Here is a 25,953-nt window from a genome sequence, read left to right on the forward strand (position 1 = left end):
ATCATTGCTTGCGCACTTTCCAGCTCTGTTATCAGGCTTTCACAATGGCTGTCTCAGTCACTGATGTGGCTTGCAGAGTTCCTGCAGCAAGTACAGATTAATGGATAAAGGCTGGTAGAGAAGGCAAGCCAGTCTATGATTAATTTCCTGAATTAATGCTGTGTTGCTTTATGCACAACAAATATCAGCTGGCTGAAATGATTACCTCCAAACTCTCCAAGGAGGAAAAAGTCTCTATCCAGGATGGCCAATTCAATCCCAGACCATTTGCAGTCCTGGTTTAAAGTAGTCAGGCTCAGCCCTGGGCAGGATGCTAATGAGTGGATTAGTGTTGCCTGTAAGGACACCTACCAGGTGTACCTGAGATTAACTATAAAGCTGATCTCTCACCACACCCACGGTTAGCAAGGTTATCTGTGTAGATACAGCCAAGTTAGCTGACCTGATTGGGAGTACTGGCTATGTTACTTCTGAGTTACTGCATCCAGGCCTATGTGGCAGAGATGTGACCTCTGATAGTAGCAAAGACTGTTGAAAGGCCTAATCACAGGTAAGAAATTAAGACTGGTTTAGAATGAACTGGTAAAGTAGTGAAAGTTTACACAGAATCACAGAATGTTAGGGGTTGGAAGGAACTCGAATGATCATCCAGTCTGACCTGCCTGCCAGCATTACCTAGGGTAGGGCACAAAGGACAGTGGCCTAGTAATGACTTCTTCCAGCTTCCACAGCACCTGTGGGTGCATCCCTTCAAGATCCATGAATTTATGGATCTCCAGATTGCATAACTGATCCCTAACCCAGTCCTCATCAATAACCAGGGCAAACTTCTTTATCCAAACTTGCTCTGTGGCTCCTGAGTAGATTAATTTTACGTTTAGATAGGTAGTTTTCACTCCCTTCTCTCTGGCAAGTTTCAAGCTGCTTTATATCTAATTCTTCTTTTCTAAGCTCTGAGTTCCCTTCAGTACAATCAAGCCAGTCTGTAGTAGAAATGTGGGAATGAGTTCTTTATATGGCATTTTGCGGATGAATATCCTTTGTTTTTATCTTAGCAATGAATTTTTGAGGCATCTCTGCTAAATTATTTTCTGATTGTATTGTTCAGTACTCCATTGCATTGCTGTCGGTAGGAAGGTGTATTATTACCTTTTTAATAGTCACTTAGGGCTCACTTAATGGCTTTATTACAGCATGCTTTTTAACAGTGCACAGCACATCTGTGGAGATGTTCTGTTCCTCTGTTTGCTTTTAACTGATGTTTTAAATAAAGTGAAATTCTAAAGATGTTGGTAGTATCTCTGAATATTTATGTTGGAAGGGATTTCAGGAAGTGATTTAGTCCCATTCCTCTGCTCTGAGCAGGGCTAATGTCGACATTAGAGCAGGATGTTCATTGCCTTTTGCAGTCATGTTCTTGGTGTATGAGACTTGAGGCTTTGCAGCCTGTTTGGTGCCTCTCAGCAGAAGCCACGGTGAAATGTGCTCAGTGCAGCCACTTAGTTTGGCTCCCAGGCAGCCTGCAAAAAAGCTTGCTAAAGATCCTCCTGTTGTGACCAGTGATTGCAGATCTGCCAGTCTGCTGCTGAAAAACCTCTTTATGCTTGCTTAGACTTAAGGCAGAGGAAAGTAAATGTTCAGTGTGGCTCCATAGGGCAAAAGAACATCATGTGATATAATTTACTAAAGGTCAGGAGAGTGAGATATGGAAGATATTTTGGCAGCCAAAACTAATCACAAACTTGCTTTCTGTTCACTTCATCTGCTCCTACTTCATTACTGCCCTTTCTGTCACTAACACAATGCCTCCTTCCCTGAATAGTTTGACTTATATTAGTACCTCTGGCCTGGGTGGGGGGAATCCTGTTTTTAAAGTGCACCAAAGCATATACAACTTGTTTTTTCTTCTCTCATAGTTTTCTTTACTTCCAAAGTCAGAGGCAATATATAGGTTTATCCTGCCCAGTGCTCTGGTTCAGCCCATCTGTAGGTGAAGGCAATTGGAAGAGAAGGAAGATAAATGAGTTCATATGAGAATGCTTGAGGAAAAATACCCTTCACTGCGCAGTCCTATGACTAACTATGACCATTAGAATCTCTCCTTTTGTGGTTAAAAGGAAACACTGAAATGCCCCAAGTCACAGGAATAGGTGCTATTAGGAGAACAGCTACAAACCTGCACAGGGGAGGACTAGCCTGAGTAACTTTAAAACCTTTTTAGCCTTAGGCTAAGTTCTAATTTTAGTTATGCTGGAGTAAATTAAGTATAACATCACTGACATCAAAGGCTATGGTCAAGATGATCACAGGATGTTAGGGGTTAGAAGGGACCCAAGGAGATCGAGTCCAACCTCCCTGCCAGAACAGGATGATACAATCTAGCAGAGATCAGAGGAATGCATCCAGACAGGCCTTGAAAGTCTCCAGAGGAGGAGACTTCACAATCCCTCTGGGGAGCCTGCTCTAGTGCTCTGTGACCCTTACAGTAAAGAAGTTCCCCCTTGTGTTGAGGTGGAACCTCTTGTGCAGCAACTTACACCCATTGCTCCTTGTCCTATCAGAGACAGCAAGTGAGCAGAGCCTGTCCTCCCCCTCCTGACCAGATCTCAGATGTTTATAAACATTTATTAAATCCCCTCTCAGTCTTCTCTTCTCTAAACTAAAAAGCCCCAGGTCCCTCAGTCTCTCCTCATCAGTCATGCCCTCCAGTCTCCTAATCATTCTCGTAGCCCTCCACTGGACTCTCTCCAGCAGATCCCTGTCCCTCTTAAACTGGGAAGCCCAAGCCTGAATGCAGTATTCAAGATGAGGTCTCACTTGGGCAAAGTAGAGGGGAAGGAGAACCTCCCTTGATCTGCTGGACACATTCTTCTTAATACACCCCAGGATCCCATTGGCCTTCTTGGCCACAAGGGCACATTGCTGTGCCATGGTTAATTTGTTAGCCACCAGGACTCACAGGTCTCTCTCTGCAGGACAGCTCTCCAGAAGATCACCTCCCAGCCTGTAGTGGTGCAGTTTATTATTCCTTCCCAGAAGAAAGCTTTGTGCTCTTGAAACTGAGGCCAAAGCCACTACCTTTTCTAGGCAAGGTCTGCCCAAAATGAATGGGTGGAGCAAGGACAAGCCTATGATTTTATTCCTTCCAGGGGGTACTTGCACAGCTCAGTACTTACTGCTGGTTTTGTCTTTTAAAGGACTTATTTTTGGCATCTGGACTGGCAATTGCCAGGCCACAACTATTCCACTGCCTTATTCTGATGGTTAGGAGTAAGCAACCTTGCAAAATTAAGATGCAAAAGGCTACGAAATTATATTTATGCAACTTTAAGACAGCTGTATGGGATTCTAGGAATCAAGATTCAAGCTATTATAAAAATCCATCCTGCACCAATTTGCTTCCAGCACTTAAAATTAGTTAGTGAGCTATATGTAGAGCAAAGATGAAAGCCTCAAAGTAAATGCCTGTGAACTTGTTTTGAATAATGTCTAGCATTTTTCTTTATGTTAAAACATAGGCATCAGGCAACTGCTGAGGTACAGATCCAGCTTCAGGTTGCTGTGCTTAGCTACATGTCATTAAGTCAGAAGCTTATATGTGCACCAGGGATGCCTTTTCTTGCATTAACATTCATTGCTTTAACTGCCAGTATTTCTGTTCATAATTGAATCACATCTTGTGGCCAGAAGAGAACTGAATGTCTTGCCTCCAGGTATAAGCAGTATCCGTGCAAGCAGCAACTTTCTATCAACATGCTCAGTAATCATCTGTGCCACTTGTCTGTCTTCAGTCTCTCCAAGTCTGCCTGACAGCTGGGAGGAACTGTGCTAGAACTTCCAGGAGAGTAATGCCCTCTGACACATCTTATTTATGAGTGATTCCATGTTGCTTTAGAATCAGGGACTTGCTTTAGCAACATGCTCCATAAAACATTGCTAATAAATAGAAATCTAGCCTCTGGCTTTGCTGGTTTTGTGCCTTGCAGCTTTTTTTCAACTTTGGGGGGAAAAAAAATTCTCTTCAGTCTTGTTCACAAACCAACGACAGCTCAAGTTGCTGGTGTGGGTGTTTAATGCATTAACATGCAACGTTAGGGTAAAGGCCTGGCCTGGAAACAGTGAGTTGTAAAAAACACACCCCTGAAGCTATTGATACTCTCAGGCTGCAGGACGGATGTATTAACTATCCTTAGCCACTAGGTGGCAATGAGATGTGGCATCGTAACTGCAGACACACGAAGACCGTCCAAAGCCCTACTGGGGATGGGATGTGTGAAGCCATATTCCTATGAAGTGCCCAGCACCATGACTTGGGGCTTCTGACAGGCTTCAGCTTACTGCTAGTGACTCTAGCTTAATTTGAGACCCAGATAATGTAGATCAATTTTCATGACCTTTAGTTGTCTTTTGTCATTTGCCACTTAGCAATGTCATCTGTAGTATGCTTAACATTCTCCATGTCCTTTGGCAAGCAACCAAGCTCTGTTACTTCACCTGTGAGCCTGATAATCCACTGAAGTGATAACTGGCATCTGCTTAAAGCCAGCATCTTCTGCAGTTATGCTGAGCTTGAAATTTGAACTTGGTGTATGATGTTTCCAGCAATGAGAAATCAGAGCATGTGGGCTTCTCTGCTTACCTAGCAAAGGGCTGCCAAGAATGAAAGAATGAGTTCTGAGAGACATATTTAATCCTGATCTATCCTGTAGCTGCTACTTTTACAAAGAAAGGGGTAAAACATTCTGCCAGGGCTTCTTCCTTTTGAGGCAAGAAGATAACCCTCAATAACACCAGCATCACTCAGCAGTAATTGTCCCAGGTTGCACTAAGCTAGGCATGAGGAAATCTTCACTTTAATTGATGGTCTGGGAACCTTTATCTGTTTGTAGTGAGGCATTGCTCTGTAGATACTGCATTTAAGCTGCAACAAATTCATTAGCAGAAGAATACTGTTTCAGGAGCAATAAGGGCTTAAGAGACATTTCCTTCACATCTAAGAAGAAATTGCTTCTGAAGCAGCCCCAGGTTATGTTCTTCATTTCATTCACCACTTTTAATTCACGGTGGGGGAATCGGCCAACAAAACTGACAAATGTTCTACAGTGGCTGGTAGTATGTGCTGCAAATGCTTGTTACAGAAGTTATACTGAAAAGGAAGTTGCTGTAGCAAAGTCAAAGGCTACAGATACAAAGCAGCATTGTTGTGGTTGTCCATGCCAACTGAATTTCTTGCATGTCAGTTATGGTATCAGTATTTAGACAGATGATCAGTCTCTTAGTTTTCTGCTTATTTCTTTGTGCAAAAACCAAGTGTATTCAGCTAGAGAAACACCTTGAGATAATGACACTTTTATGAGCAGAACTGTGCACAAAGATTTAGTTGCAATCATCATTTTGTATGTACATACAATAAAAATATACTTCCTTAGGTAAAGTGATGTGATTGTAACAGGTAAAGATGAGAAAACCCTCTACAAAGATCAAAAGGGGCAGGGAGTTGGAAGCCAGAAAAAGGACATGGTTTAAAAGTGAAAAGATTAAACTTCATATAATAAGAAGCAGTCTCAGCATGCATATTGCCTAGCCAAGGTAAACCATACAATAAATTATGTATAAACAGAGAACCATAAAGTATACAACACTTTAATCTTGAGGTGTCATCAGTGCAGTTCTGTAATTACCTTTAGGATAGGAGACCCTAATGTGGTCCCAGTTCCTGAAGAGGTAAAGTAACCTCTAACTGTTGGAAAACTAAAACAACTCCACAGTTTCACATGTGAGCTTAAAATGCAGCTGTCAGATGTATTTCTCTTTAGCTCTCTTTTGGAAGGTGTTTCGGGAGAGCAGCAGTTTAATAGAGCATCTGGATCCCATTGGAGGCCTGTTATTTGTTTTTGTGTTTCTTAATTTATTGTTACCCTTTCCAGCTGGGCTGATGGAAGCAGAGGGAGGACAACACATTGCTCAGTCACAAAGCAACTTTGTATTTCAGCTTAAATATGAGAGTTTCCTTTTAGCCTTTTGCTTTAAACTTTGGATGTAACAGCTTACGATACTACTTGCTAGTATTTTTGCTTGTCACTCAAGTGTCACTTTTAAAATGTAGTAACATCCTTTTGGAAACTATTTTTTCAAGATTTACAGGTTGGGGTGGGGGGCTGTTCAGCTTTGTTTTGGTCTACTGATGCTATGCTGTGGAAATAGTTACCTGACTTTCTTACTCAAGAGCACGTGAGAGTGCACGTGCCTGGTTAGATAAGACTGCCGGCTGTATGCTGCGCTGGTTATGTGTCTAGTGTGTCAGCACATGCTGGTGTCCCACTTCATTACAGATGTCCTTGTGCTGGAAGCAAAACCTGGTGATAGTGTCAAATGTGCTATATGTTAAAGGTAATCAATACTTGGTTTGTAATGCGGAGAGAGCAACAGTGGAACACGCCAGCTATTGACTGCACTGTGTTGTTTATCCTAGTTAGGAGCCTTCCCGCTGGCTGCTCATCCTCTCAGGCTCAATTTTCCAATTACTTCTGACTGAAACTTCTGCTTTGAAAACAAAGAGCTGCAGTCATATCCATGTTCTGATTGTTGCCTGCTGTATTCTTCCCTCACAGGACCATTTACATTTTTAACGAGTCTGTTGTCCTCCCACTCTGTTAAACTCTGCCAAAATGCAGAACATAATTGACAAATAATGTATTCAGCCCCTTGTAGGGGAAGAAGGAAATCCAAAAGGAAATTCCATTTGTAAGCCTCTTTGGTTCTGTTAAGGCAAACTGCAATTTTTGGTTGTCTACTTGAAGAGGAAACCCAAACCCTGGCCACTTAGTTGAAGATGTGTGTAATCTTGGCCATGCTAGCTGTTTACCACTTAGGTGAGTTAATGGCCTTTCTGACATCTGTAGATCAGATCCTTTGCACTGCTGTGTAACCCAGCCAAATAATTTCAACAGGCATGAAGTGGAAAAGGCAAGAAATTTATCCGAGGGTTTAATCAGAATGCAATTCATAATTTTAAGAGATAAATGAAGAGGGATCTTGAGACAGTAAATAGAAATACATCAAGAAGCAGCACTTTGGGTCTCATGTCTTCAGATTTATATTCATGCTCACAGATCTAATTACCACTAGTGAACTGGAAAGATCCCTACTGCTTCAGCTCTTCCTTAATGCGCTGCTGATCACAGCTACATAAGCCAGTAAGTGACAAAACAGAAAGAGCTTGGCAAACTTCAAAGACTGTTTGGTCCAACTTCCTTTCTTATTAATGATCCACCCTGGTAAAGGCATGGGCAATCCCACAATTTACTTCTAGTCACATAAATGAGATCAGACCATCTCTTGGTCTTTATGGAACAAGATAGTTCCTAATCAATTTACAGCAGATACGTGGATGCTTTATGAGGGAAACAATTCTTCTAGCTGGGATTACTGGAGTGCTTTCTGCTCTCTTTGCTCCTGCCTTACCTTTGAACTGCTCTTGTGCTCAAATGGTGTGGAGGGATAATCACAAACCTGCAGAAGCACAAAGGAGCTTTATGAGGGCTGTGGATTTTATCCACTGATTTAGTGACAAATTTTGACAGACAGATAGTACTTTATTGTAATACACAACTTCTACATGGTGCTCCTACATGCAGCTGCAGGTGTGGTGGCTCCTCAAATTCCTGCCCTTATGCAGAGTACCTATACTACTGCAGCTCTGACAGCATCAGAGTATCAGCCTTTTTGCCTGTATGTCTTTGCTCTGGTGACTAAAATTCTCATGCCCTCACCAAAGATTCACATATGTCACTCACCTGGCAATACTTAAAGAACTGTCAGAATTTGAAACTCTTCAAGTCATTGGACAACCATCAGTAAATGCACAAGTTCTTGCTTTGGAGAACTCCTTAAATGCTTGGGATGGATACCAGCAATTCTACCCATGTTAGCCAAAAAGGCAGTAGACAGATAGGAGTATGCTAACTAGCATTGGCATACAGGCTTGGCAAGTGAGTGCATGCAGAGCATAGTGCTTTACAGAATGGTGGAATTTGTTGCTTTGTTCTGATTTCCTGTGTTTTGAAAGTTTATGTGAGGTTGTAATGTCACTGGAGACAGCAGTGATGGGGAGCAAGAGAGAAACAGGGCTGTGTGCAGTTGTTAATCTCCGAGTTTTGAAACCTGAATCCTTTTCTTCTGGGAAAACTGTTAGTGCTGGTTATGTTTCAGCAGAATTTCTGAGGCAGCCTGCCTATACAATTTGTCTCTTTCAAAGCTTATAAAACAGGAAACTGAAAGTGTGGATTCATTGTTTTGGCCTTGCAGAGGATGATAAGGCAATCAAAAAGTCACTGGGCTGCCCCTGGAAGCTGTGTTATGGCCCCTAGCCAAAGGCATGGAAGCTATAATTGGTGTGGAAGGTTTTTCTTCTCTCAATTGTGCATTCATATTTGAGCTCTTTCCAGTCTTTCCCCAAAAAACCCCATGTCATTAGCCACTCCACTGGATGAAGAAAGGCACAACTTGAGATTTGTTTGACCTTTCAGCTCTGCTTTCCTTTGAAACCAGGATGGCTTCTGCTGTATGCAATTTGAATTACATAGGGATTCCAAGCATTTAAGAGGGTCAGATTTTCAAAGAAGTCTAGCTCCAGTGATGGAAACAAGGAATGAGACTTTTGGAGAAGCCTTGTATATTGATGGGTATGTTTTTCAGAGTTCAGTAAGTATTATCAGAGTAGCTGATGAAGCTATTTGCATGAAAATCTGAGCAGCTTGAACAGCAGATGAAACTTCTAGCTGCTGAGGACAGGTCAACCTTGTGTGGCACATTGAAGGCCCACTCACATCAGGAAAATATTTGAGTACAAACCGAGTATATAAAAGAGTTAGATGATCAAAAAATCTCAAGAAATGGGCTATAGTTATCTACTTTGACAGCCCAACAGAAAGATCACTCTGCTTTCTGCAGGCCCTGAAATTTTTTGCCTGACCTCTGAGAGAAGCTAACCCACTGTATCTAGAAACAAGATTGCTGAAGATCAGCTGCTCCTCTTAAATGAGGTAACACTACACCAGAGAAATCCAATAAAACAAGAACCCTACTAACCATACCATAAGGTAGTTAACATTTTGAACGTTCATATCATTTGTAACATATAATTAATACAGCTGTACATATAATATATATATTGTTATGGAAAATACACCCAAAGCTGCAGTATAACAACAGCTCTTTCAAAACATCCTGGAGACCAGGTGCACTTTAAGAAGAAAATACTGCCACTGAAGATCAACAGCACTAATTTGATAAGCATAGAATGTCATCCAGTGTATGGAAATAAAAGTCAACAGCTGATTTAATTAAAAAAAAAAAGATAATGAATTTAGTTATTATCTTTTAGTGATTGGTTATTTTACTGGTGACAGAGTTTGTTTGATAAAATCCAAATGTAAATACCCTTTATACAATGTAACCTTGGTCAGAGGGCATTTGGGTTTGATCTTGAGTAACTGAGACAGAAATACCAAAGTACAGTAAATCCAACATAATACTTTCTTGCCCCGAAATACACATTCCAAAACACTGGAAGAACACAGCATTTTTTTTTCTGAATTATTTACTCAAAACAGATGAAAAATAATAGCTTTTCACATGGCAAGAAAAGGACAGATCAGGAAGCGAGCTCACAGATGATAAAATAAAGGCACTGTGCATATCACTTAACGTACATAGTTCCATCTTGCTTCTGTATTTGTGCATGGAATCAGAGGAGAAGAGGAAACCTACAGGCACAGCAGGAATTACTCTAGCAGCCCAGAAACCAAGAGGAAGATTACTTGAAAAGTAACTTCATTTGAATTGTCTTTCTACTTTGCATACAAGGTTATAGTATGTTGGAATCTCACGTTCATACATGTAACATCTCTCTTTTATGAAGCAATGTTCTGATGAAGAGGATTAGGATGCAGTTGGAGGCTTAAAGAGCTATTTGGAACTTCAGGATACAAGCTCCCCAGTGTATACTCTGTCCTGTGGTCAGGATAATGTTTTTCTTACATGTAGGTAAAGAAAGCAAGGCCTGAGCAGATGCCTGCTGTACACCAGGAACTGCTACAAGTGACACTGCTGTTTGTCCCTCTTAATGCTGCCAGATTGTGCCAACAGCATTTTCTCTGAATATGCTGCTCTCCTTTACTTTCTAATCAATCTGAAGGGATCACGAGCAAAGCCAGGCATCTCTGTAACTGTTGGAGTGCATAATTTTCACGGAATTATCTGTTTTCAGCTTCTGTTATCAAGCTATTTTTCCCTCAGAGGATTGTATCAGAGAACATATCTGCTCCCAGAGAATTTAAATCAGTTGGCACTAGTCATACACTTTAGACAAATTTAAGTGCAAAGAATAGCCTTTTTGTTTGGGTTTTCCTTTGATGTGTATCTAGGGGAAGCATGCAAACCACATTTCTGGTTTAACTGACCTCAGTGCTAAGTTTCAATAGGATTTAGTTTTCAATTAACTATAAAAAGTGCAGGGTTTTAAAAGCTATAATTCCAAATTATTCCCAGTACAAACCCCAAACAGCTGCATTTTGTGCTGGGAAATGCCTTGGAGGCTGAAGGAGGGATGCTTCACTCCAGGCCATGTAGATATTTTACAGCTGTGAATATGGTCCTGAGATTAAAGTAAGTTTCTTGGAGAATCCAACTATAGATGGGCTGGCCAAGCAATTTTGCAGTTATGAAGCATGACCTGGGTGTGTTCTTCTGAATGCCTGCTGTGGGGGAAGAATGTGATGATTGGAGATCTGCACATCTTCACCTTCTGAAGCCCTCTTTTTAGCACTCTGTCATCTGTCTTTGCATACAGTTAGTGCATTTTGGAACCCTGCTAGTTTGTATGGAGAAGTCTGGCTGACCCAAACACGAGCGAGCCTATGTCTGGGAAGCAGCATGTGCCGGCCTGGGTGTGAGGTGCTGGGTGGCCTATTAACTGTGTGGGGAAGGAAAGGACTCTGAGCTGGAAACTGCTGATGCAAGTGTCTTGTTTCTGTTAATTTAAATACTGATTGTTTAATGTACCTTAAACTTTCTGAAAGCCTCAGTTCCAGTGTCTGATTTACAATTATCTGGCAACTAATTTAATAAAAACTCTGCAATTAGCTAGCTGAATTCATGCAGCTCATGTTCTTCAGAGCTTCATCTGAAGACTTTGCAGCTCCTGATGGGCAGAATTTTGCAGATGCTGCACTGATTCACTGAGCTCTGCTCTAATGTTGTTTTAAAAAAATAATTGCCTTCACCATATTGTTTCTGCTTTGCTATTTCTAAACCATGCAAATTCAGGAAGCTGCCTCTTGCACATGATTATAAATTGCTGGTTGCAGTAAGGTATCTAACAGGCAGCTAAAATGTAGTAAAATATTAAATGTATTTTTGTATTGTATGCATTCTGATTATGCATTATTCACCAGAGACTCTGAATTTGGTTCAGAATAATAAACATGAAAGGAATGAGCTCTTTTCTCAGTAACAACAGCAGATACAGCAGAAAGCATTTGCCCTGTAGTTTATCCCTTGAGGAACTTTGCCTGAAAATTATGAAGAAAATATCAGTAAAATATTAAGATTTTTCCTGTGCATTTCTCACAGAATCAATAGGTCAAAGTCAAAGCAAGAATTCAATAAGAAGGAGAAGGACAGGAGATTGCAAAATAATCCTCAAAATCAGAGTTTTTCGGGGAGGTGGTGGAGTCACCGTCCCTGGGGCTGTTCAAGGCAAGGTTGGACGTGGCACTTGGTGCCATGGTCTAGCCTTGAGCTCTGTGGTAAAGGATTGGACTTGATGATCTGTGAGGTCTCTTCCAACCCTGATGATACTGTGATACTGTTTTCTAATGTGTAAGTAAGAACAACAGCAGCTTTTATTAGTGGCTTTCAAACAACACTGAAGCCTGAAAGTGACAATTAACAGCAGCCCATGGCTTGTTAAGTCATGATGGAAGGTTATAATTCATATACCATCTGGATGCAGAAATTTTGTTGCAAGCAGCTCTTAAAATGAGCTACTTGGTGCTGAATACTGTTCTGCAGGAGTGGGTCTCAAGCAGTAAAAGAAATGAGGGTCAGCAGTCTTCAGGGTCAGAAAGAATAAATTATTTGAGGGGAGGAGAGCAATTTTATTTTAATCTTAGACTTATTGATATTTGTCTGAATTTAAGAGTTTCAGTTAGATCCAGAAGTCTGGGTGCTGCATAGCAGTAAAGGAACCATATTTGGCTAAGAAGAAGGTGGCTGGGGAGTAAAAAACTACTAGAGGTTTTTGTGGCAGAAACCAAAACCAAATAAACATGCTTTTATGATTAGAGAAAAATGAATCTTGGAGACATAACTGGAAAAAAAATTAAATCCTCATCTTTATCTGTTTGTGGACTTGTGGGGTTTGAGTGGAACAAAGAAAATGAGGAGCCCTCTGCTCCTCAAAAAAGGCAAACAAAAATTGTTTGGGAGGAGTGTATTTTGCTTCAGCCTGTGTGGCATCAGAAGCAGCAATTAAATTCGCAGTAGTTACCACTTTATACCTACCTAAATCAAAGGGGCTGTGTAGAAGTCTACCTTCAACGTTCCCATGCTCTAGGACCAAGCACAGTTCCTAGGGAGTGGAACAAAAATCCTAAAATAGCCTTCCAGAAACTTAGCCTCAAGAACTGTGTGAAGCAAACCTGTTTCTTTTAGCCCTTAAGGCAAAAATTGCACATACGAGCGGCAGCAGTAATTAAACTTCTGAGAGTGATCAGAAGTACAACTGCAATCACATGATAAGCTCAGTGCATTAAACACCACACACTTACAGAAATATAGAATCAACCAGGTTGGAAGAGACCTCCAAGATCAGCCAGTCCAACCTAGCACCCAGTCCTAGCCAGTCAACTAGACCATGGTACCAAGTGCCCCATCCAGTTCCCTCTTGAACACCTTCAGGGATGGTGCCTCCACCACCTCTCTGGGCAGCCCATTCCAATGCCAATCACTCTCTCTGTGGAGAACTTTCTCCTAACATCCAGCCTGTACTTCCCCCGGCACAACTTGAGACTGTGTCCCCTTGTTCTACTGCTGGTTGCCTGGCAGAAGAGACCAACCCCCACCTGGCTAGAACTTCCCTTCAGGTAGTTGTAGACAGCAGTGAGGTCCCCCCTGAGCCTCCTCTTCTCCAGGCTAAACAATCCGAGCTCCCTCAGCCTCTCCTCATAGGGTTTGTGCTCCAGGCCCCTCACCAGCCCTGTCATGGATCCTGTCGTGAATCTGAAGCAATCTGATTTGGATCTTAATTATTTTTAGCAGTTGAGTTCTATAATTAAAATCAGACTTTTTTTGATAGCTGTGGCTGCAACCCTTTAAAATGCTTGACCTTGAGTAATATTTGTTGGACCACAGCTACAATTGCCACCTGACGTATTTTGGAGTGATGGAAAGATAAGCTCATAAAGTGTACACCCACCCCAGAACCTGATCCATGGGCAGTGTTCACTGCAAGCCCAGGCAGTTGATTTTATTTTCATGTTCACTGAAGGGACTCTGCCTGCATTCACATTCAGAAGTGCTCTTGACAGAGTGAGCCATCAGTTTTGTGACTCCATCTCATCTTTAGTGTGATGCTTTGCAAAGATGTGCTGTCAGCTGAAATTCACACCATCAATCATGTTGATTCAGCCAGTCAATCCAAGTCTGGGCTATGTCTCCTATCAGTTTCTTCCCTGTGTATTCTCTTCTTTCAACAACTGCTGACCTAGCACCATGTATCTTGAGTGTATTTTGTAGTAATGTTTAGATTTGCTGATTTTGCTAATGGCCTTCAGGAATAAGTTTTCATCACTAAAAGTGCTATACTCATTAAAATTACACTGCCTGATGAAAACACTGGGAGTTTCCTAAGAGACCATTCAGTTGTGGGATTATGGACTATGGAATTGTTTCCTCAGCATGGGGAAGATGTCAGAGAAACCTTAATTGAAGCCTCATCTCAAATGAGACTTACTGCTGCACCACATCCATACTGCTATTGCTTATAGAATCAAAACCTGCTGAAATCAGGTCTATGAGGACTTGAAGGCAACTAGTTTTTAACTTTTTAATCATTGCATTTATTTTGGAGCAATGACATTATTCATCTATGAGGATTTACTGTGAGAATGGCAACTTCAGTCACACCTGAAATCAAACCTTACAGAAAAATTCTTTGCCAATTTAGAGCCATGAAGCAATTTGATTCCTTTGGAGTTGGGAAGCCATATTGTGTTTGGAATTTCATTTGTTTATTTTTCTTTTAAAAACCATCTCAGAAGTTTTCCTCTTAGATTTGACAACAAAATGGCAAAGTGTATTCAAAATACTATTCCCTTTAGTGTTCTGCTTTAATTTGTATTGTATTGTTTTATATGGTAGCGATAAAGCACAATCTGCTCACAGAAATTCATCTGCAGAAATCATGGGTTTAAGTGCTAAGCTGGGAACTTCTGATAAATTGAAAATAGCTGATTTGGAAAAAGGATAACTGGTATCTTCTGAATGAAAAAGAGCATTTGCTTGTGACATGATTTCTTGGTATCTGCTGATCTGAGCATTTAGGAATGCATCCTTATAGGCCAGAACTGATTTAAGAGAACTTGGATGGGTACATTCTCTTGTGGCTCTTTAGGAAGTCATAATCTGCAAAAGAACTTCAATTGCAAGGAATCTCTTCTACTTAGAAGGGAAGAGTAGAAGACTAAATGCTCCTATTGCACGCAGCTTCCTACCTGTTGTTGTTCCCCCACCCCACCCCGGCATGCAGCCTGATTTCACCGAGGAAAAAGCATAAATGGTAATCGTGGCTTTTTCCACAGCAGTACAAGAATTTGGTGAACAGATGTTGACTGATTCTGTTCCATGCATTTGGACTGGTATCTCTGAGTATTTGTTCAGGCTGCCAAATTATGAAAAGTTCAATGTTCAAGCTGAGTGTGAATAAAGGTTTTATTACTTTGAACAAGACATCTCGGCTCGAAATTCCCTTGCTTGCTTTTGCATGGATATTAATGACCTGTTAGTTAAATGTGGATATAAAGATGTCAGATGGTTAAACCTGATCAAATAGTACTTCTTCTTGGTTTTGCCCTTCAGAAGTTTTATGGTTACTGTCACTGGGCTTCCCTCCTCTTCTCTTGATGTGTGTTTACTGGTTGTTATATGATCACCTTCTTAAACAGAAACCCACAAATCATCTGGCTGCCGTTATTGTAATGTATATGAACAGAGTCATCATCTCTGCTTTCAGATATGAAGGCATAGTTTCTAAATTCATTGTGTGCAGGACTCCTTTTTACATTGTTTTCATATTTGACATTATAATTCTGAAAAAAAAACCCAAGATTTCCAGGGTCTGTTAGCTTTCAGATATACTAGGAGAAGCTTAATTTAATTTCATTTAAGTCTACCTTGAGTCTTGAAATACCTAATGTTGGCCTATTTTTAAAATTCTGGATTATACTTGCACTCTTGCCTGCCTTCAGTGTTTGTAAAGAAAGGTTTATCATTTAATCTCACTAAAATTGAGTGATATGGTTGTTTTATTTATGTTTCTTATATTCTTTTTTCTTTTAATGTGGGTTTAAGTGAAGGCAAATAGGAAAGGCCAATGTGAAGAAATGCACTTCACAAAGGAAACTGAGCTAAGTACAGTGAAAGAAAATGAAGTGTTGATGTTTTGTATTAAATTACTTTCATTTTCCACAAGATCTAGTTACTAATATTTAATCATGATATTACTTAAGTAATTTCATAAATAACTAATGCTAGACATTCCCTGGTAAATTAAAGATTACTTTCTCTCACAGGGACACTTCAATCATACTGTCTGCTGCTGCAGTACAAGGCTGATCTGGACAAATGTCCTTATATCTGTAGAAGACTTTCAGAAGTCTTCTGGAGGGAAGTAGCACTAGGTGACAGCAGAATTACATGAACTCATGGCACTAATATCTCCTCTAGCTGCCACACCATAGCCAAATGCTACTTCAAGATCAACACCAGTAACCTGTAGCCATAGAAGGGGTTTTCACAGTATCACAGTATCATCAGGGTTGGAAGAGACCTCACAGATCATCAAGTCCAACCCTTTAACACAGAGCTCAAGGCTAGACCATGGCACCAAGTGCCATGTCCAGTCTTGCCTTGAACAGCCCCAGGGACGGCGACTCCACCACCTCCCCGGGCAGCCCATTCCAGTGTCCAATGACTCTCTCAGTGAAGAACTTTCTCCTCACCTCGAGCCGAAATTTCCCCTGGCATAGCTTGAGGCTGTGTCCTCTCGTTCTGGTGCTGGCCACCTGAGAGAAGAGAGCAACCTCCTCCTGGCCACAACCACCCCTCAGGTAGTTGTAGACAGCAATAAGGTCACCCCTGAGCCTCCTCTTGTCCAGGCTAAACAATCCCAGCTCCCTCAGCCTCTCCTCGTGGGGCTGTGCTCGAGGCCTCTCACCAGCCTCGTCGCCCTTCTCTGGACACGCTCAAGCATTTGCAGTCACCCAAAGCCTTTCCACCCTTTTATCCTCATGTATGAGAAAACTAATAATGTGAGAACCAATCTGATTGTTTGTTGATTTAAATGACTTCAAAGAGGTAATACTGAAGCCTTGCTGGCTCATAGGCACTGGTGCTGAGCAAATAAAGCCTTACAAGCAGCATGGTGTTTTGCTCTTTGTGTCTGCTAAGGTTTCCAAATGCTGTGAAATTTTCTCCTGTGCTTCTGATCCTTCTTATAATGTTGTTGTATCATACTATAATTGTATAAGAGTTGTGTCAGCACCCTGTGAGCCAACAGCTGGAAACTATTAAAATGTTTCATAGAGCACAGGGTGGCACTGGAGCATCTGGAAAGATCAAAACCTTTCTGTTGTGCCTTGGCAGGGTAAGTGATCAAGATCCTTTAGACAGACCTCTGGTGTTTATCTCCAGTGTGATACAGGCCTATGACCAGATACCTAAATGCTCCTTGTGAGAAGGATATGGAACATTGCTGTCCTGGTTTGGTTTTGTTGCAATCAATTAGTGGCAGTCCAGGCAGTCAAAAAGTGACAGCTACCTCTGTGTGGATACAATTCTGAAATCAAATATTTTGAATCTAATTGCTTGTCTTGTGTCTGCTTTGTACTTGTGCATGATGACTGTGACATGTGGCATGAGTCATAGCTAGGACACCTTGTCATATGTGACATGAGATGTACAGTAGTGTTTTTTCCACGCTGCTGGGATTCATCTGTTCAAACTTGAGGAGTTCACATAGCAGGGCAAACTAATGTTTAGTCTTTCCTTTCTTCTCTTGTACTGGTAGCTGAACCTCGTGATTCGGGTCTATTTCAGATGCACACCTTGTGAGATGGTTAATGCAAAGCCTTTTGTGCCCAGTTGTTATGCATTTCCCACTGAAATTAGGAAAGCTCATTTTCAAATTCAAGATGGACTGTAGCTTTTTATTATTCCTTTTTCTGGACTCTTAGTTTGTTTTATTAATATCATGACTGGCAAACCTCATCATGGATGAAAGTATGCATGTTAAGAAGAGGAAGAATTTATTCGTGTGCTGAAGGAGCAATTGAAGCAATTACCGCTTGTAGTGTTCAGGACTGCTGTTCCCAGGTATCTACCACTGCTATCAAAACTAATTCTGGTGAGCAGTTACTAGGGTGTGTAAGCAGGCATTGCTTCCTTCAATATTCCCACTCTTTGCATTTATGCCATGAACACAATACAGAGCAGTGGAAGTGAGTGGCTTTGTGATGCAGTATGGTGACGTGTAGGCAGTATGCAGCACTAGGCAGTAGCTATGTACTCTGTCCTGTCTGTATCATGTACCTCTGCATGAAGAAAAGGCAAAGGCTTACTTCTGGTTTCACTGTGTCTGCAGCCTATCTCTAATGGTTCACACAGACACACTAAGTTTGGAACTACTCAACACTGAGTTTATTCCTCTGAGATACAATAACAAATGGAGATTTGTCTTACCTGACAAAGCTGCCTACAAAGATATGTATCATCACAGTGCTTGTATTTATCACTAAACAAATTATCTGTTATTTTAGCACTGCAAAGCAAGGAAACAAAGAGGTACATTGTATTTTCCCTAAATTCCAGGGAGGTTGGACCATATGACCTGGACTGGATGATCTTGGAGGTCTCTTCCAACCTGGTTGATTCTATGACCTCCTGAGGTTTCTTCCACTCTCAGCCATTCTGTGAAGTTACACTGAAATGAACCTTCTGCATATACTTAGCTTTTAAAGAAATGATTACTCATAATGCTTTTCTACTAAGAAAGTACTATTAAAAATGTATCTCATTATCAAAATCTCTTGCAGGCTAAATAAGAGCTTAATGGCACTGAATATTAGGTAGGGTTCAGAGAGCTCGTATTTTCCCATCGTTGTGCCAAAGCTATTAAGCTTGCACTTGGAACTTGCGACTCCGACCAGACAGTCTTTCTTTGGCTTTACTGTAGAGAAGATAAAGTCCTGTTCTTCAAAGTCTGTTCATGGATTGCTGGTATGAATAAAAGTAATCTGACTTTGCAGAACTGCTCTTCTTTAACATGCACAATTACAACTGCTTTGTGCTCTGTTTAAACAAAGTGCAGAAGACAGTGGCTTGCATTTTCTTTCTTTTCTTTCTTTCTTTCTTGAGTCCTTGCAGTTATAATTTTCCACTTGGGAAAGATTTTTGACATGAAGGAATGAAGAGTAGGTAGACGCTCAGACAACAAGTAATAAGGATCTAGGAAGATTTTAAACCTTGTAGTTCATGACAAACTAAAATCCTTCACAAACAGATTTACTATTAGCTGCTTAGCTATGTTCTGATGAGATTTCTGAGGACTCAAGGAATCCTTGGTGGTTCAGAAAGAGAACTTAACCTTCTTCTAATAAGCCTCGTGTTTTTGTCAGCTATTCAGAGGCAATGGAAAACATTTGTCAAAACAGATGGCAGCATTAACCCCTTGCCACTGAATACAAACGGTAAGTTCAAGGTCCAGTTAATGGTGGGTGAGCCAAGAAACATTTGGTGATTTAGTTTAACATTGAATATACCCCAAAGAATACACTGCTGCACTTCCAGGACTTCTTGGCTGTGGCCAAACTGAATACTGCAAGAGCAGGCATTTCATAGTTTACACTTCCAGCCAGAACAAAGAAGTGCTGAGTTGCACAAATTCTAGGGTTGTTGCAGTTAACACGGGCTTCAAGATTCCCTAAAGCATTGTTTGACAGCTGCTTCAGTCCAGCAGAATGGTTTTTGCCCAGTGCTTTCTGATAGTTTCTATACCACTCAATTGTTTTCATATACTAAAATAAAAGCAAATAGGTACAGAATATACTAAGAGACTAACTATGAAAATATATGGATTTGCTATTAAAATGCTGGCATGTTACACTGAAGTAAGTTTCACAGGATGCTGAAGTAAAATGTGAAAACTATAATTTGTTAGCTGAAGTGTTTGTAATTGCTGGTGGCATGACTATTAAAAGCAAAACAAATAGGCAGAGATGTTGCCTTGCATGCATCCAGAGAAACAGATACTGGGGTAATTTGTGCTGAGTAAGTTAATGGAGCTAAAATCTCTTGCTATTATTTAATTAATTCACTGTTACATAAGCAGTTGTTTCTTACCTGAATTTAAAATATGAATCTAGAAAAAGCTCCTACGAAGTATTTGCAGCAGTGACATCAATGCATTGTACTGACCCTAATCAAGATCCTAATTGTTTAATCATATGTCATCCTGTAAAGGCAGGCCTTTTCCTATGGAATGGATACAGTGCTGCTCACTGCAATCCAGTGAGTGCAGTCTTACACTGCAACTTGTCTGTCTCTACCTGTGTGTCCTTTACTTATGTATTAGGAGTTAGGCTCAAAAACTGGAAGTGTAGCACTGTTGAAAGCATAAAAAACTACTTAGTCTTACACACAAGTGCCTGTCATCAGGTTTGGTGTTTCTTCTCAGCCATATCTTGCTGCACTCCCTTCTCCTTTCTGCATGCTGCAGGGAATGCACAGCCTCAATGAAGGAGTGAGGGCTGAAAGATAACTGACATGCCTGAGAGTTGTCATATTACCCATATTTGCTGTCCTCAGCTTAACATTAATGACTTAATAGAGATTACCTAAGATACCAGATCTGCTTTTTTTTTTTTCTCTAGAATTTCTTGAATTTATGAGAGAGACTTAAAGTGATGAGCAAAAGCCAAGTTACTGTTAACTGTATCTTAAGGTAAGCCATTAAACACCTACTATTATTACTTTTTAATTTGGAGTCTCTTGTGTCACTTGCATGTGAATATGGAATGATGGCAGATACTTATTTCTGTACCTGTGGTTTCAGACTGGACCTAGAGCTCATACTTAAAATTCAGCTTATTTTATAAAGATGTTAAATTCTTCCTCAAAACCCTTGTACATTATGCCACAAATTTGGCTAATATGCCACATTAATTTCCTGCAAAGCAGAACTGGAAGGTACATGAAAAAAAGCTGTTAAGTTTTCTCTTAGGAATTAGGCACTGAAGATCAGTGCAGGAGCAGTGTGCAGATCTTTACACGCCTCAGCTGGCAGCAATATCCAACTTTTAAAACATTGTGCATTCCAGCAAACTGTGGCAGATGTACAATGAAGTGCATAGAGATGTGGGAGCTAATCATTAATACTAAAGATCTCAAGGATCTTCTTGACAGATGAACAGCTTGCTGCTGCAGCTGTCCTAGGAGGATCTCTGTTACTTGGAAGCAGCACATTTCTGTGCCTCTTTTCTTGGCAGTACCTGGCATTAATTAAGTCTGCTGCTACCCAGATCTCTACAGACTAGGGCCTATCTTGAAGGAAAGAAGTGCAGAGATCCAAGCTGAACGACAAAGAATTATGGTTGCATAGATTTATTGCAAAGGGTTTATTTACATAGATTGATTTTCTTTCTTTAGCTGAGATTTTCATTGTGTAGTTTGACACTAACAAAAGTAATTCCTAAAGCGAAGCATTTGGAAACAGTGTAAGGAAATTAAGATGGATGGACAAAACTAGAAAACAATTCTTTTAAATATAGCCTTCATTTAAAACAGAAAAAAAATCTAACTGAACTGTGCTTTTTAGAAGTCTGGCTAACAAACCAAATATTTCTTGCTTTTCTTTCATGAATGTTCGGTACTCTACAAACAAAAGGTATTTTTCCCTTAGCAGCTCTATAAATGTAGATTATTCCACTTTAATCTTAGTGACAACAGTGCAATGTTTTATTTCATCATTTTGCTGTGGGTATTAACTCTATGAGTTTAGATCATTGAAATCTAGCAGCCTGCCTACTTTTTACCTCCTAGTCCTCATTTAGCAGGGCTGTTTTCTAATTTTTACTTACTACATTATGTGGGAAAGAACAAAGGTGTCCTCCTCTTTTTTATCACACAGGATTAACTGATCAGATAGTTCAGGATTTGATAAAATCTTGTGGCAGATCCAGCTGTATGCAGTAAGCATTACTGTTACTAGGCCAAGTTAAAAAGTGCAGTTCCCAGTTCTAAAGAGCATTGATATGCTGTGCTTAGCAAGTACCTCTTCATCCTGCAGAATAGTTCTGCTTTGAATCTTAAAATGTACCATGTCATTTTAAGTTGCTAAATGGTGTGATTTACTAACTGTTCTTGATAGATTGTGTTGGCATCTTGTGAGGACAACATTCTAGCTTTAAATACTCTCCCCTTAAAATACAGTCAGTTCTCAGAAAACAGAATTATTCTTGTGAAAACAGCATTTATATATTTTTTCTCTTGCATGTTTATCCTCAGCATCATCTTACTGGGAACGTTTGATCTGCCAAAAGATCTTCTGAACTCTGTCTGCAAACCATTCTCAAGTGAATCCATATGACTTCAGGTAGGTAGAGAACTTCAGGTTCTCTGAGCATATTATGCACAACCAATGTTACTTTTTTTTTTTTTTGAGCCTTAACTGCTGCATATTCAAAGCACTGATCATTTGTTGTACTTGTCATCTAGTTAGACTTTATAACTTCTAAGCAGTTTGCTTTTGGTCTTACCTCAGTATTCACAACCTCATCTTGCTGAGAAGTCTTACCCAGGCTTCTTGTCCTGAAATCTTGGGGCTTTTTATTTGTTTGATTAACTTCCATGTCTTGCAAGCAATCCAGCTTTTGTTCAGTTGGTGTGCAGTGGGCTGGTGCATGCCTCTGCACTGCCTGGGCTTTCTTTAATCAACATATGGACTATAATATATTGTTTGTTTTACATCTGATGTCACGGGAAAAAGTGTTGCTTGAGTCAGGATGGAAACTTGCCCAGATGCATTCAAGTTGTTTCTTCCTTGACTGTAGTATCTGCTTGAAACTTTTCACTTGCCTTCTAATGGATATTCCGGCTCATCCACAGCTGTTTTCCAGTCCAAATATAGTGCTACTTGATTGAAAAACTCCAAGAAGCAGTTCTCTTCTTGTCACGTGTTTAGCAGTCCTGACCAAATCCCTTCTGAAATGCCATGGCCCAGTTTGTCACAGGAGGTCACAGGCTTGCTGAGGCTGTCCCTCTGGACATTTCACTGGCTTCTGCATCTGCACAGCTAGAAAAACTCTGTTGAAATCTGGAATGTTTTTCAAACCCTTTTTTCCCCTCCCTCTGAAGTTGCTGTGAGGAAGCAGTGACCTAGGATAGCCTTGTGAAACTCCTATTGACCTGCAATTTGGAATGTGCAGCCAGCTCAGGGCCATGCCCTACATCAGGGTGCTGTGTTTGGGACTTTTTTTTTGCACTGAAGGAGCCTTTCAGGTGATATTTGGGAATGGCTTTAAAAGCACAGCCAGGGCAATTTTATTTGCTTGGCTGTTTAGTTAAAGAATCTTAGTCAGGGCAAACTAATGTGACTCCACTGATATTAATAGAGCTGAGTTACAACAACTGAAGAACAAGCCCTTAAATTCTAGGGCAATTACCAGACAGGCTGAGCTTCAAAGGCTCCAGAGCTCTCTTGCAGAGTATAAATAGTGTTAACAGTGTTTAATGGCCAACTAATTCCTAATTAGCTTTTCTTCCTGATAAATTTTCTATTATAGGTGTCTCTTTTGATGTCATAGTTTTGCTGTTAGCAAAGAGCTCTATTCAAGACAAAGTTGTCCTGAGCTGTACCTTCATATGTGTAGTACCTGCTTGGGACAAGAGGCCCAGCAGGCTTCAGGGCTTGAATATACCTCTTGAAAGGTTCAGAAAATCAGAATGTAACAGTTTCTATTGTGCAAATACCAAGTGGGATTTGTCTGTAACTTTTAACCTGGCTGATTAAGAATGGATTTTCCTAGGGACAAAAAAGATACCATTCTAACTTGAGGATTGTCTTGCTGCCAGATTTCAAGCTGCTGTTATAAATCATCATGGCTCTTCAGAAAACAGATAAAAACTATGACCGTTGGCAAAGCCATCCTTCACTAAGTTTGTTCCAAAAATGGCTGAACTATTTTCTATCAAGCTTAAAAACACAAAATAAAGATTTCCAGAGTTGGAGAAGAAGAAATTCCAACCTAGCCCTTTGAAGATTGAACACACTTGACAACTGAAGTGTGTAATGAAATAATCAGGCTGAACTGTCAGTAGCACAATGTGCTGACCTTTTTAAAGACACATAAAGAGGAAGGGTCAAGATGTGTCCATTCTGTATCTTCCTAACAAGAACGATACCTTGGTAGACAGGCAAGGTCCTTGAACAGAACTGCACACTATGGGACTTTAGAAGCGGGTTCCAGGGGCGGACTTGAATATAACATTTGTAGCATTTGTTTATTAGCTATATGCTATTGGAAGATAGAATATATATATATATATATATATATATAAAAGAAACTCTGGAAAGTGTAATCAGTGCTTTTAAAGAGAATATAGAGACTGTCAGGACACTTTTGTATTCAATGGATATTGCTTAGAAAAAAGGCATCTGGCCTTTAGGAACACCACGTGGTGCACCACAAATATGCAGGTATTCTGCCATTCAAGCTGAGATTTCTTCTTAGTTACTAGTCTGTGTGACCAGTGGTTTTAAAACAGTGGAGGCAATATCCAGGATATTTTTGCTATTGGTAATTCCCATTGTGGCAGTTCTCTGGGGATGATTACATTGGATGCCTTCAGTGGTGTGATAACTATTGATATAAATAGCTTTCCAGAAGATTTCCTTATGACTTCAGAACAAATTAACCAGTAAGAAAAAAAAATACACTTCTGAAAACATTTACTTCCCAAGTTCTTTCCTGAAAAATCACATTAGAAGAGCATGTCAGTGTTCCTTTTGAGTTCTACTCATTCCACCAGGGAAATGTGTAAGAGCTGTGGTGTTCCCACCATTCTTTAAGCCTTCATTTGCCCGCACATTTTGGATTTGAGATGGGAGAGAGTGTGAAGTGCCCTTACAAAACACAGAGCTAAGGTTACTTCAGAGTTTAGTGTTTGTGATGAGGTCAAAAGCTCTCAATTTCCACCCAGTGGGTTCTATTCCCAGTCAGGTGTCATACTTGGGCATATTTGACTGAGATTTCACCACTGGAAATAAATGAGCTATTCTTCAAAAGAGATATTATCTGAAGATATCAAGGAGTAGTTTTGTTGCTTCCTCTGGCATCTTTTGAGTATCAGTGAGCCGAGATACTAGCAAGTCAACTTGCTGCAGAGATTTGGCCCTGAGGAAGCTGCCACCTGGCAGAGTAGTGTTACTGCCTCTTTTTTCTGTGCTGCTGCTGCTCCCTGGTGTGAGGGAGAGGTCACGGTAGTCATCCATAATTCATTAGCCGCCTTAGGTACTCTTATGTTTGCTCTAGATTGACTGTGATAAGGGCAGAGAAAAAAAAGAATATCCAGTTGCTCTCATGTCTGTCCTCTTAACTTTGAGATTTTTGGACCTCTATATATGAAGTTTCATACAGGCTTATTTTTAGAGACTTCTTCAATAAAACCACCTTGATTCTTCTTAAAATAAAATCCTACTTTTCAAAGATCAAATCTAAGGTTTTTGCTGTCCTGCTTGATCTGGATTTGCTGCTTCCAAAAATAAAGACTTCTCCTTGTATGGCTTTACATGGGCTAATTCCTTATAGCAAGAAGGCAAAGTATAGTAAAATAAAGAAAAAAACAGCACTATTTTCCCACTCTAGCTCCAACAAACGATTCCCAATTTCACATCCCAACTTCTGACAGAAGACATTTCCAGATTCGATAGAATAAATTGATTACATTGAGTCTAAACTTCAGAAGAAAGTATTTTGGCTCCCTGTTTTCGATCAGAGATACTTTTTTAATTTAGAGGAAAAAAAAACACAATAAATGAAACAGCAAATAAATCCTTTATGGTCAATATCTTGGAGGGAAAAAAAAGCTTTGCAAATATGTTTGAATTGCAGATTGCTAATGCACTCATAGTGCTGCTAGGCTTGGATTGCAGATGGCCATTCTTTGAAAGCTTATCAAGTTACCATTTAGATAGTATTGATAGTATTGTCCTGCTCTGGCAGGAGGGGTTGAAGTCGATGACCTCGTTGGATCTCCTTCCAACCCTTAACATCCTGTGAGCCTGTGATCTTGAGATTTCACCCTACCAACAGATGGTGAAGTAGCACAAGGTAGGTCTCACTTTTCAGTGACCTGTCCTCTGGACTGTCTTAACCACAGGTTAAGAGATTGAAGGTCATCCTGTGGAAACATCACAAACATTTTACATTTCAGTATCTGAATGTAACTCTGCTGGCTCTGACATTCAGAGAGGAACCACAAGACATTTGTGGTAAAGGTCCAGTATGCTCTTCTTGGGGGGTCTGAGACTGTTTCTTATCTGAGCTACCATTTCTTCAAAAACTGACCCCTGTTGTGGAATTTTCTTTGGCTTAGGAAGATTTCTGAAGGATAAAC

At 40.4% G+C, this 25,953-nt stretch overlaps 1 long non-coding RNA gene across 1 annotated transcript; it reads left to right on the plus strand.

Annotated features, from left to right (window-relative positions):
• The first annotated feature begins 447 nt into the window (after positions 1-447).
• Positions 448-25,647, plus strand: LOC135178723 (uncharacterized). Its single transcript, XR_010303713.1, has 4 exons — positions 448-550; positions 20,211-20,281; positions 21,844-21,931; positions 25,560-25,647. It is a non-coding gene; the product is annotated as an uncharacterized LOC135178723 (long non-coding RNA).
• The last annotated feature ends 306 nt before the right edge of the window (positions 25,648-25,953 follow it).

The sequence above is a fragment of the Pogoniulus pusillus genome, chromosome 10 (genome assembly GCF_015220805.1).
Source record: "Pogoniulus pusillus isolate bPogPus1 chromosome 10, bPogPus1.pri, whole genome shotgun sequence".
Taxonomy (NCBI): Eukaryota; Metazoa; Chordata; class Aves; order Piciformes; family Lybiidae; genus Pogoniulus; species Pogoniulus pusillus.